We start from the raw sequence: 13,638 nt of genomic DNA, 5'->3' as shown, positions 1-13,638 counted from the left end.
TCAATTTAAATATTTTATTAAAAAAAAACTGTTATTTTTACTTGAAATCAATTTAGATATATATATGTAAATATATATATATGTATATAAGTAAAAATTTATTGTTATTTTTGTTTAACGCAAATAATAGGGTTGTGAATTGCAAAACTGTAGAGAAGTAGTTGATTTTAGTTTTTAATGTTTATTTTTAATTCAATATAAATTTGTAAATAGTTGTTAGTGTTTAAATTTCATCCTAAAAATGATTTAAAAAATTTACTTACAATACATAAGAGATTGTAAATACTAATACACTTTTTTTTTCTTTTATTTTAAAAATATTCAATTTTACTTCGAGTATAGCAGTATTTTGTACGTTAATATCTTTTTTTTTTCAAGTATTTGAAGTTATTGTGAAGTTTTAAAACAAGTAAAGTTTTGTATATTGTAGCTTTTTATTGTAATGTCTAAAACCTCACTGATAAGTATATATGTATATAAAACACGAATTTAAATTGTACCGAAACTTTTTGTCAATTAATAAATATTTCTTACCGTAATATCTTCTCATATGTGTAAAATCCTAAAGTTTATTTTGATCATAAAGGTTTGTGTTCAATTTAAATTTTACTATGTTTAATTGTTAGACAGTATAAAAGTTTATAACATATAAAAAGTAGCAACATGTAAAATCTAACATGTTTTTTTATGTAATAAAAATTTATTTTGTTGGTTATCTTTTTTTTTCTATAAATATATACCTTTAGTTCATTAAGAAGAAACTTTGTACAACATAAGTTAAAACAAATAAATGAACAAATTTATTAAAATATTTAAATTTATTTGAGCGATCTAAATAGCTTACATTTAAGTAACCTAAATGTAAATTTGTAATTATTTTTGTGTGAAGAGTAATAAGAAAAATTATTCGCGGTTATAAAATAATTTTGTCACAATTACTTTTCTGATTTTTTCTAGACTCTAGAAAAATTTTAAAGTAAATTTTCAAATAGCTTATATAAAGCCTGAAGCTATATTATATAGTTACATGTCACTAAGACAAAAGAATGTTATGTTATGATATAAACAGATTTTCATAAAATTAAAAGCATCTTTGAGTAAGCTGCTTTTTAAACCATACTTTTTTGGTAATGTACTTCAAAGCAAATTTAAAACTTTATTGTTTCTAACGCAAATAAGTTTAACAATTCTTAAAACTCTGAAAATCTTAAACTGTCTAGAAATAAATTAAATTTTCTCTGCAAAAATATAAAATATTTTTATATTTGTTTAGTTTTTTATTTAGAAGTATAACTCAATATATGCCGAACAGTTAAAACAGTTAACACTTACAACAAAGTGTATTATAGATGTTTCCAAATATAAGATGATATAACTAGCTTAATATTAAAAATAGTTCAAGGTACATTTAGATGCCAATCAACATTCATAGAAGTTAAGATTTCTGTTTAATTACTGATACTTAAAAGTTTCATGTTTTCCTTTGTACAGACTGTATTTTAAAACACTTTAATACAATTTATAAGCAAAAAACTATAATTTTTATTTATTTGAGTACTCACTGACATAAAAAGTATTTCATACTACATATAATTAAAAATAAAACTACTGTATATAAGCTTGTTTTAACTTATATATATATATACTTCTATTCAGTAAAATTTTTCAGACTTTATTCTACTAAAGTGTCTAACTACAATATTAATTCTGTTTTCTTTTTTTTTTATAAAAACTAAACCATTGAATTACTAATCAATTAAAAGATAGTTTGAGAAAGTTTAACTAAAGTATTTGAACAACTCTGCCTGAGTCAAAAGTAGTTTTTTTTTTACAATGCACCTAAACATTTTAATTTTATCTATAGCCCAAATTAAAAATTGAATTACACTTCAGTTTAAAACTTTATAAATAATATGTGTTATGAAGCATAAAGATATGTTTGAGTTATTTACACTTTAAGTTACTTAAAAACTATATAGTATTTATAAAAGTATGTTAACATAATTTAAAGAGTTTTCAACTTTTTTACTTTATTAAGCAAACTTTAACTTAAACAAATTTAATGCCTGAGTAAAAAATAAGACTTTAATGAAGGTTATAATAATTTTAAAACTTTTTTGTTTGATAAAATGGTTATGTTAACACAAAGTTAAATAGTGAGTTTTAAACCTCTGATATTAGTTAAAACACAACCACTGAACAATTTAAACACTTTTAATTAACATAATTCTATTATAGTAACCTTGTTTATTATTTGTTTTAAATTGAATTACTTTAGAAAATAAACTAAAAATAAAGTTAAAAGTTAAGTAACCAATAAAAATTTAAACCAAGTTGAACAAAAGCTATAAACATTTTAAATTTCAATGTATGAACTCTTGTGGAATAAAGTTTATCAATAACAACTTTTTAAATCAGTAAATAAAAACTTATAATAAGTTTTCAAAACCTAAATATTTTTTAAAAACAAAAAATTAGCAAATTTAAAACTAAAATACGTTTGGTTAATTTTAATATTGTATTTAGAAAATATTAAGGAGAAACAGGTTTAACAAATGTTATGCTGAATTACAATGCTTAAAATTATAAACGCAACATCTAGCATTCTACCAGCGCCTTCGATAGCTCAGTTGGTAGAGCGGTGGACTGTAGCGTAAGTTAGAAATCCATAGGTCGCTGGTTCGACTCCGGCTCGAAGGACATTTTGTAAATTATTTTTAATGATTTACAAATGTTTCTTGCTTTTTCGCATAGACTAATGAATGGTTCGAGAAATATTATAATTCTTATTTTTAATTAACAAAATTAAACATAAGCAATTCTACCATCTCAGAATAATGAACTAAAATTAGGCTAGTTACTTTATAAAAAATGCTTAAAATTAGTTTTCATAAATTTTCATTATTACAGAATGCTTAGTTTTAGTAATTTGTATTTATCTAAAACTATAAGTAACTTGTTGTTATCAATATTAATTGAAAGAAAAGTTACAGAAGAAAGTTAGTTCCTTTACTTTCATTGTTTTACATATATTTAAAGTAAAAAAATTCATTAAACTAAATTATGGTTCTGTTTATAAGATAAAATTGATAAAAATAAATTAAGCTCGTATAGAAATTTTAATTATTAATTTTAAATTTTTTTTAACAACTTTTATAATATAAAGTATGGATATAAATATACATATTTTGTAATTATATACTTAATAAAATTAGAACATTATAAAGATATAATTAAGTTGCAAACACAACTAAAATTTAAGTAACTTTATGTTTATATTAAAGCTTTACATGTTTTATAAATATAAATTAATAGTTTAATGCAATTTTTTAAATTTATTGGTAATATTATTATTTTTGGTGAGTCAGTTTACTATAAATAAGATTTTTGTTAATTATCATTATAAAAACTTATGCAATTTTTGAACCATAAAATACTTTAACTTCAAAACTTTTTGTATGAAAATGTTCAAGTTTTATTCAAAAGCTACAGCACTATTGTTACGTAATAAAACTTTTTTTTTCACAAATATTTGAATGAAAAAGCATTAAAATTAATATCTGGTTAATTTTAAATGATATTAATAAGCTCAACTTTTCAAATGCAAAAATCAATCAAGATCATTTAAAACAATGAATGAACATATAAATTGATTGTTTGAGTAGCTCTTATACAAACAAAACTAAAGCTTAATGAGCTCTAACTCGGGTTATAAACGCTACAATTACAATTTGAGTAAGTGCCTCGATAGCTCAGTCGGGAGAGCGTTAGATTAAAGATCTGAAGGTCCCTGGTCCAATCCTGGACATTGCTTTTACTTTCATAGGTGTTTTGTAATAATTTGAGATTACGCGCAATATTTGATAATCGTTTAATTGGCTGAATTCACTTGGAACAGATATTCCTGCGCTGCTTTTTAATGTAATTTTGTACTAAGCAATATTTGTTATTGTCATACCACAAAACTACTGTGATATAATCTTAAAATTAGCATCACAATCAAAACAAAAATTTTATTTTACTTTCTAATTTCTTCAAACAATTTTGACTTCAAAACTTTTTATAAGTTTTATCTTAAAATGATCAAAGTTGATTAAAAAGTTACAGCTTTATCATTACGTCATAAGACTTCTTTTTTCAATCACAAATATTACTATGAAAAAGCATAACAATTTGAAAATTAACTTTTGGTTAATTTTAAATGACTTTAATAGATTTAACTTTTCAAATGCGAAAATCAATCAAAATCATTTAAAACAAACACATATGAATCTATTGTTTTAGTTCTTATACAAACAAAACTAAAGCTTAATGAGCTCTAATTATAGTTTATAAACGCTAGAACTACATTTTATATCGCTATAATAAATAATTCTTAGAAACAAGTTATTCTTTAAATAATTTTTAAATTGTGATTTTACTAATTTTTAAATCATGCCGACTATTTACTTTTAATAATTTTTTATTAATAGTTTTATTGTTATAAACTATGTATAGTTTTTAGTACTGTAATATAGTTGTTTGATGACGAAACTATAAACCTTATATTTGGAAAAAAAAACAAAAATTTAGGCACAATAATTCCAAACATATGTTTTGTAGACTAACTAATAACTTTTCACCATTTAAAATTAATTACCAAAATGTTTATGAGCTTTCCACAATAATTTTATATGAGTGAAAGTTAAATGAATACAAAATTAATTAACTTTTTATCATTGAAGTCAAATAAGCAACTTTTTTCTTAGGTTATTACTTTTATAGTTTAATAATGAAACAAAGTCAAAAGTGTAACTAAGTAAGCATAAAACTTACGATCTAAAACAAAAAAATCATAAACCTTAAAAGTCAAATACCAAAAAGTTACAAATTAATAAAAACAAAATCATTCAAGTGGGTTGCTTGGAGGTGACAAAATTAACTTGGGAAGTAATAAAAAGAGCACAGCCAATAGCAGATGGTAACAACCCTGTTTGTAAGCTGTGCTTAAAAGAATCACAGCCGTTATGTATGCGTTAAAAAAGGAAGGTTGTTTAAATAAGCGAAGCGAATTTATATCGTCTTGTCGACATATGAAAAAGCTTCTTTTAAAATATAACAAATTTTGAAGTATTTTATAGTCAATTAACTGTTGTTTTCGTTAATTTTAGTTGTTTAATTAAATAGAAGGTAGATTGATTTTTGTACTGAATATTTGTAATATACAATGTTCAATTCTTACGTCATATTGTTTTTGTTTTTTTTCAAACTTTTACATATTTGTTTACCAAAGTGCTTTTTATTTTAAACTTGAACTGGCTGAAGATTAGAGACAATCTTTTTTGTCTTTATGAAGCATATGTTCCAGCATTTTTAAAATCGTCATTTGAATAAATTATTTAAAAGCCCTTCAAGTGGGCTCAGTAGAAGGTGTTCAAGTTTGAATATTAACCTTATTTTATATATATATATATATATATATATGTTTATATATATATATATATATATATGTATATATATATATAGAATTAAGTTATTCAACTTAATAAATTAAATTTTTCACACTGAGCCAACCTTTACTAAAGACTATGTATCTGTCCTAATATATAGTTACTCACTGAAGTTATATGAATTTTTGCTAGTTTATTGTCGATTGGTATATTAAGTTTTGCACAAGCCGTTTTGCATAATTTTTGATAGTTTCAGAATCAAGTCATAATCTATTTATGCAAAAAATTTTAAACTTTCATTAGTGATTTTGTTTTGTGCTTTATTTTAAACTTGTTTTGAAGCTGATGAGTAAAAAGTCACGAAACTCGAGTCATTTAAGTTTTGCATCTTTAAATAAACCTTTTATATGTATATACATATATATAAAGTTACTAAGTAAGCATAAAACTTCGATATACAACAAAAATTATAAACAGCAAAAGTCAAATACCAAAATGTATATCGTTATCAAAAAAATACTTGTTATTAAACCTTGTTCATATTGGTACAAATAAAAGTCTAAAATTCTAATATCGTATCCAACGCAAGAATACATTACAAGTCTACAAAAATTTGCTAATGTAAAAATAAGTTACTTACAAAAATATTAATTGCAGTATTATATTTTTTATTTATTAGATATATATTTTATGTTTAAAGCATAAATTATGTATTTTTGTTAACTTGTTAATTAAAAATTTACTAAACAAAGCTTGTAATAAAATCATGAAAATTATATTTCTTAAAATCATTGAATACGCTAGCTTTTATCTATAATCAGCTGGGCGCTTTGGCAGGCGCCTGTAATCTAGCTGCCAGGAAGCTTCAAATTGTGAACAGTATTACTAAATTAAACAGAGAACAAAGATCACTGGTATAATAATCAAACAATTAATAACAGAACGATTCACTAGTGGTAATGCTGGACCGGTTCGTTTTTTTATAATAAGCTGGAAAATTATTTAAATTAAAAATTATATTTAGTATACTAAATAACAGACTAATGAAAAAAAAAACTATTTTTTAATTAATAACACACCATAACTATAAGCATAGTAATTAGAATAAAAACAATAAAAATATTTGATTTTTTAAGAAGCTATTTTAAGTTTTGCTTGTCATCAAATCTATTAGAAAGTCTTAAAGTAAAAATAAATACTCTAATAAGAAGCTTGAAATGGTGACAACTTTACTTAAATACAACGGTGATAAATATAACATTGTAAAAATGATTCCAACTTATAACACCTTATGATTAAAAAAAACATTTTTGCTGAAGTAAATGTCGTATCCAATTCTTTTTAAAATAGAAAAATATTCATTTATTTTATATACATCAGTAAAGAATTCTATATAAATACGAAAAGTAAGTTCATCCTAAAGTTAACAGAAGATTTTAAAGCAATCTTTTGTCAGTTGGACATTGCATTTAAAACTTCTCCAATAGGAGCTTGGCCAAAAAAAAAAAATTAAAAACCTTGCTCTAAAGCAGTGTTTCCCAAAGTGGGCGATATCGCCCCTCTGGAGTCGATTTTAGTACGTCGGGGGGCGATAATTAGTAAGGGGGCGAAAAGGGGGCGATTTTAAAATTTTGGGCTGTCATGAAATATTTACTTTTTATCTTGCATATAAATATTTGGCCCTGAGGTAAAGCTTAAACAAAAAAGTTATTTTGTTTATGTAAAATATAGAGAAAAAATCAAATACTAATGACTCCTACTTTCAAGTAAGTTACATATTTTCATTCGTATATTTTCTTATTTAACAATTACATAGATCATAGACAATCGGAATCTCTATCACCATTTTATAACCTGACATATATGTTATTTAGGATCATAAATGGTTTGTAAAAAACTATGTTATCTATTAATAACTATCACCTCATGATAATTCAATTTGTTTTTTGAAAAGTCACCAAGTTATACTAAGAAATAAAACTAAACAGGGTTGCCTATTTACCTAGAAACCTGGAAAAACCTGGAGTTTGACAATTTAGTCAAAAAAACCTAAAGAATCTTGAATTTTTAACAATTTCAACATATTAAGTAGTAAAATTTTGATTTGACACTAAAAAGCTATCATATAGATAAAAATATGGATCCTCTCGAGGCAGATATTTTTGAAGTAAACGACTTACAGGAAACCTTCTCATATTTACAAACTGACCTTGAACTTAAAGTAAACTTTTCCAAAGAACGATATGAAAGCTTTTGGACTCAACAAAAATTAAGGTAAAAGTATCCAATCATTTGAGGGAAATTTAAATTGTTGTTTATAGTCTTTCCTTCTAGCTATGTTGCTGAGAAAGCTTTTAGTTCAGTTGACATCATCTTGAGCAAGAGATCTAATCTAGAAATTTGTAAAAGAGACATTTTTTTACTGATTAAGAATCAGATTAGAAAAACTTGCAAGCAGTTATGAACCTCATCCTTCACATTATATTAGACTCCAGTAGCAGACATTTATGAAAGTTTATTTTATTTTATTTAATCTTTTAAAACACTTCTTATTTATTTGTATCGTATTTAAGTAGTCTTTTTATAATAAAATTCTTATTAAGTTATTTATTCTACAACAGGTTTGCATAATGAATAATAAATATTAGTTACAGTAGATTTGCTCTTGAGTTCGCTCTTTTTACCCAAAAAAAGTTCAAATTTATATTTTCTTAATTTTAACTTAAGTAAAGTCTATTACTAACTAAGTATTAATAAAACAAAAAATACATAATATTTACTAGGTTTCATAATAATTTTTTTTAATGAACATTTGTTTTATGTTTTAGTTGATTTGATGTTTATTCATAATGTTATTGCATATAACATATTTAAATTTATAATTTTGAAAAAAAGGTAATAATTTTTGAGTTGGCACTTTTTGATTTTATTTAAAGTGTGAACTCAAGCAGAAGTCTACTGTATTTATTAAATGGCTTATGTTCTAATTTTGTTAATAGTTTTATTTTAATCTGGTTAATTTTGTAGTTTATATTTGTCGTTTTACATTACACTAAAATTTTTAATAGCATAGTGATTAAAGTATTTATTTGAAAGAAATTTATTTGACATATTTTTGTTATTACCTGTTTAATCTGTAAAAATATAAAAATATTGATAACCATTAAAAGTATTATTTCAAATTTTTTTTTTTAGTTTTAAAATAGTATAGATTTTAGATCTACTTTTAAAATGACTTCAAATTTTTCGTTAAAAAAATCTTAAACTCAGTTTTATTTTCTAACTTGGTTTATCATTGTATTATAAATCTATATATTAAGGAATTTCAAACTATAAATACAACTATTTTTTGTTTTATCTTAATTTTTGATACATTGGCAATTATAATGTGTTGTTTATTTTAATAATTCAACACTAGCTTTTAGTTTTTCAATATTTTCTTCTGGTAAATTATTATAGGCTAATAACTAGAGAAAAAAAAAAATTAAACAGTATTGAATAAGCCATCAAAAGACTGCTACAGTTACTAAACAAAATTTTAAGATAAATAAAGGAATTTTTTAATTGATTAATTTCTGTTCAGAAAAGTAACTGTAAAACATTTGTTTTTTTTTTGAATTTGAATTAAGAAAAAAAAAGTTAAAATTAACGTTTAGTTTTCTAAAGGTTATTCCAAGTCAATAACTATTAAAGGGTATTCTACTTCAAAACATATAGTTTAAAAAGCGTAAAATTAAATCTTTAACTTTACAACTAACTTGTTTATAATATATCTTATCATTGAAATTAAAATTTTACTGCATTAACTTAAGCTGTTGATGAAGCCACTTTTCATGTGAGATAATCAACCAGTCGGTCAAACTTCCTCAAACTAGATCAGAAATTATGTTTTAATATATGTGTAAGTGAAACAAACTGTTCATTCTTTTATAGTTTTTGAATCTCTGGTATAGTAATTTTAGAATACGCCTATTTATAAAATAATTGTAGTATTTTGTACGGCTTAAATAGGTTACTTAGTATTAACTTCTAAATGTCCGAAATTCTTTTATTTGTTTTTATTTTCAAACCTACAAATGTGTAAAAAAATAAAATTCCTAAATTATATTTATTTTTTATTAAGTTATTTAGAGATTAAAAAATTTTTTTTAAGTTGATATCACTTTTTGAGTATTACTTGCTATTAACAGCTACAAATCTACGAAAAAAGATAGTCCATGAAGAATACATGGCTACATAAAATCATAATATATACAAAAACTTTAAAGTTTGTAACTAAACTTGCAATTGGTTACTCAAAAAGTAATTTTTCTTAATATTTGTTACATAAACTGTACTGTAAAAAATGAGTAATTTTTTGCATTAATCAAATATAAAAGCACAAAATATAAACAACGTTATTATATGTAATTTAAACTTAAATAATGTTTTTCATATTTGCTTATGAGTTAGATTGAATGTTTATGGTGTGTATTTTTAAAATTAATTACTTTTGATTTACTGATAGATAAATTTAGTATTTAATTTCAATTGAGCATAACTATTTTGTTTTTTAAATTTTTTTAAACTTAATGTGTTTTTATGTTTTCTAAATACTTTTACAATATAGTTTACAACAACTAGACAAAAAAAAACTAATAACTATAGAATATTAAGTAAATATTAATTAAAAAATTTGATTAAGTTTCATAAATAATCTTACTAAATTATTTTACGAAAACATTTTTACTTTTTTAATATAAAATATTTAATCAGATAAATTGTTATACTTCTAAACTTTAGATCAATCGGAAGTTTAAAAAGAATATACATTCACTTTTGTTAGAAGTTATAAAACTGTATATTTATTTTTTTATTCGAACTCGTAATTTGCATACACTTTAAAAGGTCGGAAAAACTGTAATATTGTTGTACTTATACTGTACCTATAAATAGTGCTAAAAGCTGAAGTAAAAACTGTTACAGTAAAAAAAATTACAGATGCAAAATGACCTCAGTAAAAATTGACTATATGGTTTGAAAGTAATTTAAATATTTGCTTAGAACTGTATATCCGTTATTTTTATATTGGTATTTCTTAATAATTATGTAAGTAATCTTAATGATGTCAAGCTCGTCGATTATAATTAAACATACAATAAATTTATTTAGAAAACGAGTTAATTTAATGTATAATTACCAAAATAGTCTAAAATATTACCATTGTAAACAAATATTCAAAGATAAAAACGTGCAAAACTATCAAGGTTGTAGTTTTAATATTTGTGAATAGATTTCTAATGTGCATAAGATTTAACATACTTTTATTTAATGTGATTAATTAGTAAATCATGATGTTTATAGTTTCTAAATTGTCATCTTTTAAACGACTTCAAACTACTTTATTTAGGTGTGATACGAATTTTAAAAGTATTTATCAATTAAAAAAAAAAGTAATATGCTTTGTGTGTTTCTTAAGATGACGTAATTAAAATTAAAACTATTATTCGTATTTGAAATACTTACAACAAAACATATATATATATATATATATTTATACAACATAGTTTGTATTGTTTATTATTATATCAACTTATTCAAAACTTAACTTTAGTTGTGTATCAGAAGGTTGTATAAAAGTATTTTTAACTAGATTAACATATAAATTCACGTTTTATTTCACACCAACTAGTTTCTACTAAAAATGACAAACAACTAATTTTATTCAAGTTTTTGTACAAAAACTGTTTAAACATTTACAATAAACACAACCACTATTTAAACTAAATATTGTTAAGCTATTTAAAGTATTTTAAACAGATAAAAAATTTTAGTTTATGTTTATTTTTAGTATTAGTTTTTAAATGTACTTAACTATTAAAATTAAAAAAATATTTACCAAAAGTGTTTAAAAATAAACTTAAAAATTGTCAACAGAAAACAAACACAGTTATAGTTGTTAACTTCAGCCTATTATTCCAATGTGATATTTTTTACATAACTAATGGTTTAAGTATAACAAAAAAATGAAAACAATTTAATTTTTAATGATTAATTTGTTTTTTTTTTTAAATGTCTATAGTTTTTAAAAAACAGAAATATTTTTAAATTTTTTTTTATACATAATTATTAAATCTTAAAGTTAAGAACAAGTATACAACGTTTTAAACAGATTCTCAAACTTTTCTGTAATCAATAAAAATCTAGTTAATATATACGTATTTAATTAATAATTTAGAAAAACAGAACAAAAAAGCTTTAATACTAAAAAAAGTAGTTTTGTTTAATGTCTTAATGAAAATAAACCTAAAACTCATATATAAAACTCATATCTTCATATAAAAGACAAAAACACTAGTTTTTTTATTAATCACTACATCAATAATCGTTTGTGATCTATAACAAATAAATATGGATGTTTAGAGTCACTAATTACGTGCAAGTTTTATCAATTTTACTACACATATTTTGGTATTGTAATACATAATAAAATGTCATTTTTGCCCCTTATTTTTGTGATGTAATTAAAATTTTCTATTGTGGCTGAATATATGTATATATAAATAATTAGGTATTTATGTATTAGAGTTGTTTTAAAGATCAGTAAATTGTTTAATTTTTTCTATTACTGTTTCAGAATTGATAACTTATCAAGTTATAATTACTATTGATGATAATTTTAAAATAAAGATCCGTCTCTTTGCTAGCTTTATTTAATAAAGTCATATTCAAGAGTAATTAGAATATATTAATTATTTACAAACATTTTATTTATAAATACTCATATTTTTTGACGCTATCAGCTGGGCGCTTTGGCAGGCGCCTGTTATATAGCTTCTTAGAGGCCTAGAATGATAACGACTTTACTAAAATAGAACGCTGTAAATTATTACCGTGCACTATGAAATTCTTGCCCAGAGTGTTTATAAATGATAAAAGTCGCTAATGTAAATGTTGATACCTTTCTTTTCTATACTTTTTTAAAGTACTCATTTACAAAATCTTTTAATATATTATACATAATTAAATATACTTTTTTTGTTGAACAATAAGAAAGCATTTAGAAAGCTAAGTTGGTCTAAGGATCTGGTCAACAATTTTTTGAACTAAAATTTCTATTAAATATTGAAAAGCATGTATGAAATATGTAAAAAATGTATTTGCAGTTAGCACATTAATTAAAACCTTAAACTAAATAAAGAGTTTCATATCACTTAAACTGATTTATTTTAATTTTGAAAAGTTTGTAAAAGCGTTAACTAAAAAGAACAATGACGTCATATAACAAAACACACAAAATGCTTTAATGAATAGATATTTATTGAACACCTATTTTATAAAGAAGTTTGTACTTCAAACTAGATTACTCATACTTAAAGTCATTTACAATGGTATCTATGTATGAAGAAATATACAGCATCAACTAAAATGCGAGATTCAAGTTATAATACTTGTTAAGTCAAATTAACTGATTAAAATTCTATAAAAAAAATTTTTATATTTAATTTTTATCATTTATATAAATAAATATTTTGACACCTTAGTTCTGTCAAATAAAGCTTTAAAATTAGAAAGAGAGTATTACAGTGTTATCAGTTTTATAACTTCAAGTTAGATAAAAAAGTCTACAAAAGAGTTGTGCGAAATGCATTAGGTAAATTTTAAATTTCTTAATTGTTTTGATCCTGCTTTGCGAACAAGTGTGAATTAGTTTTACAAACGTAGACCTTTAAAACTAAAACATGCATGAAGTAATTATTTCAAAACTTATATATAAAATTCTAAAAAAAGCAAACGAATAAATAAATACATAAAAATATATTATTTTGAATTTTTATGACGTTATGTATTTAAAACAAACTAACAAATAATTTTATTTAAAAATTAATATATGCTTTATTTCAGATTGCTGCACTGATATATCAAGTTAAGTTTGTATTATGCAGTATATGTGGTAATCTTCAACTAAATATTTTTTATAACGATATACTTTTTAAAATTAATTTTTAAATTAATTCAAGAAAAGTACCACACTTACAATGTTAGCATTAGAGTATAAATCAATTCATATTTACTAATTATCCTTTAATTTAAACAATGATTTTCAAAAGCTGTACTTAAATATTTTGGTAGATAATTTTCAAAGCAATTAATATTCTAGAAAAAGCTATTAAAATTAACTGTTTACATTTTTTCTTTTATTTTCCTTGGCGAGCTATTTCTTCTACAT

At 22.5% G+C, this 13,638-nt stretch overlaps 1 non-coding gene across 1 annotated transcript; it reads left to right on the top strand.

Annotated features, from left to right (window-relative positions):
* Nucleotides 1-2,615: 2,615 nt before the first annotated feature.
* Nucleotides 2,616-2,700, top strand: Trnay-gua (transfer RNA tyrosine (anticodon GUA)). The gene is given in 2 exon segments: nucleotides 2,616-2,652; nucleotides 2,665-2,700. It is a non-coding gene; the product is annotated as a tRNA-Tyr (tRNA).
* Nucleotides 2,701-13,638: the final 10,938 nt, after the last annotated feature.

This window comes from Thalia democratica, chromosome 3 (assembly GCF_965202585.1).
Source record: "Thalia democratica chromosome 3, ktThaDemo2.hap1.1, whole genome shotgun sequence".
NCBI classification, from domain to species: domain Eukaryota; kingdom Metazoa; phylum Chordata; class Thaliacea; order Salpida; family Salpidae; genus Thalia; species Thalia democratica.
The sequence above is the reverse complement of the archived record's forward strand: the minus strand, read 5'-3'. Positions and strand labels throughout refer to the sequence as shown.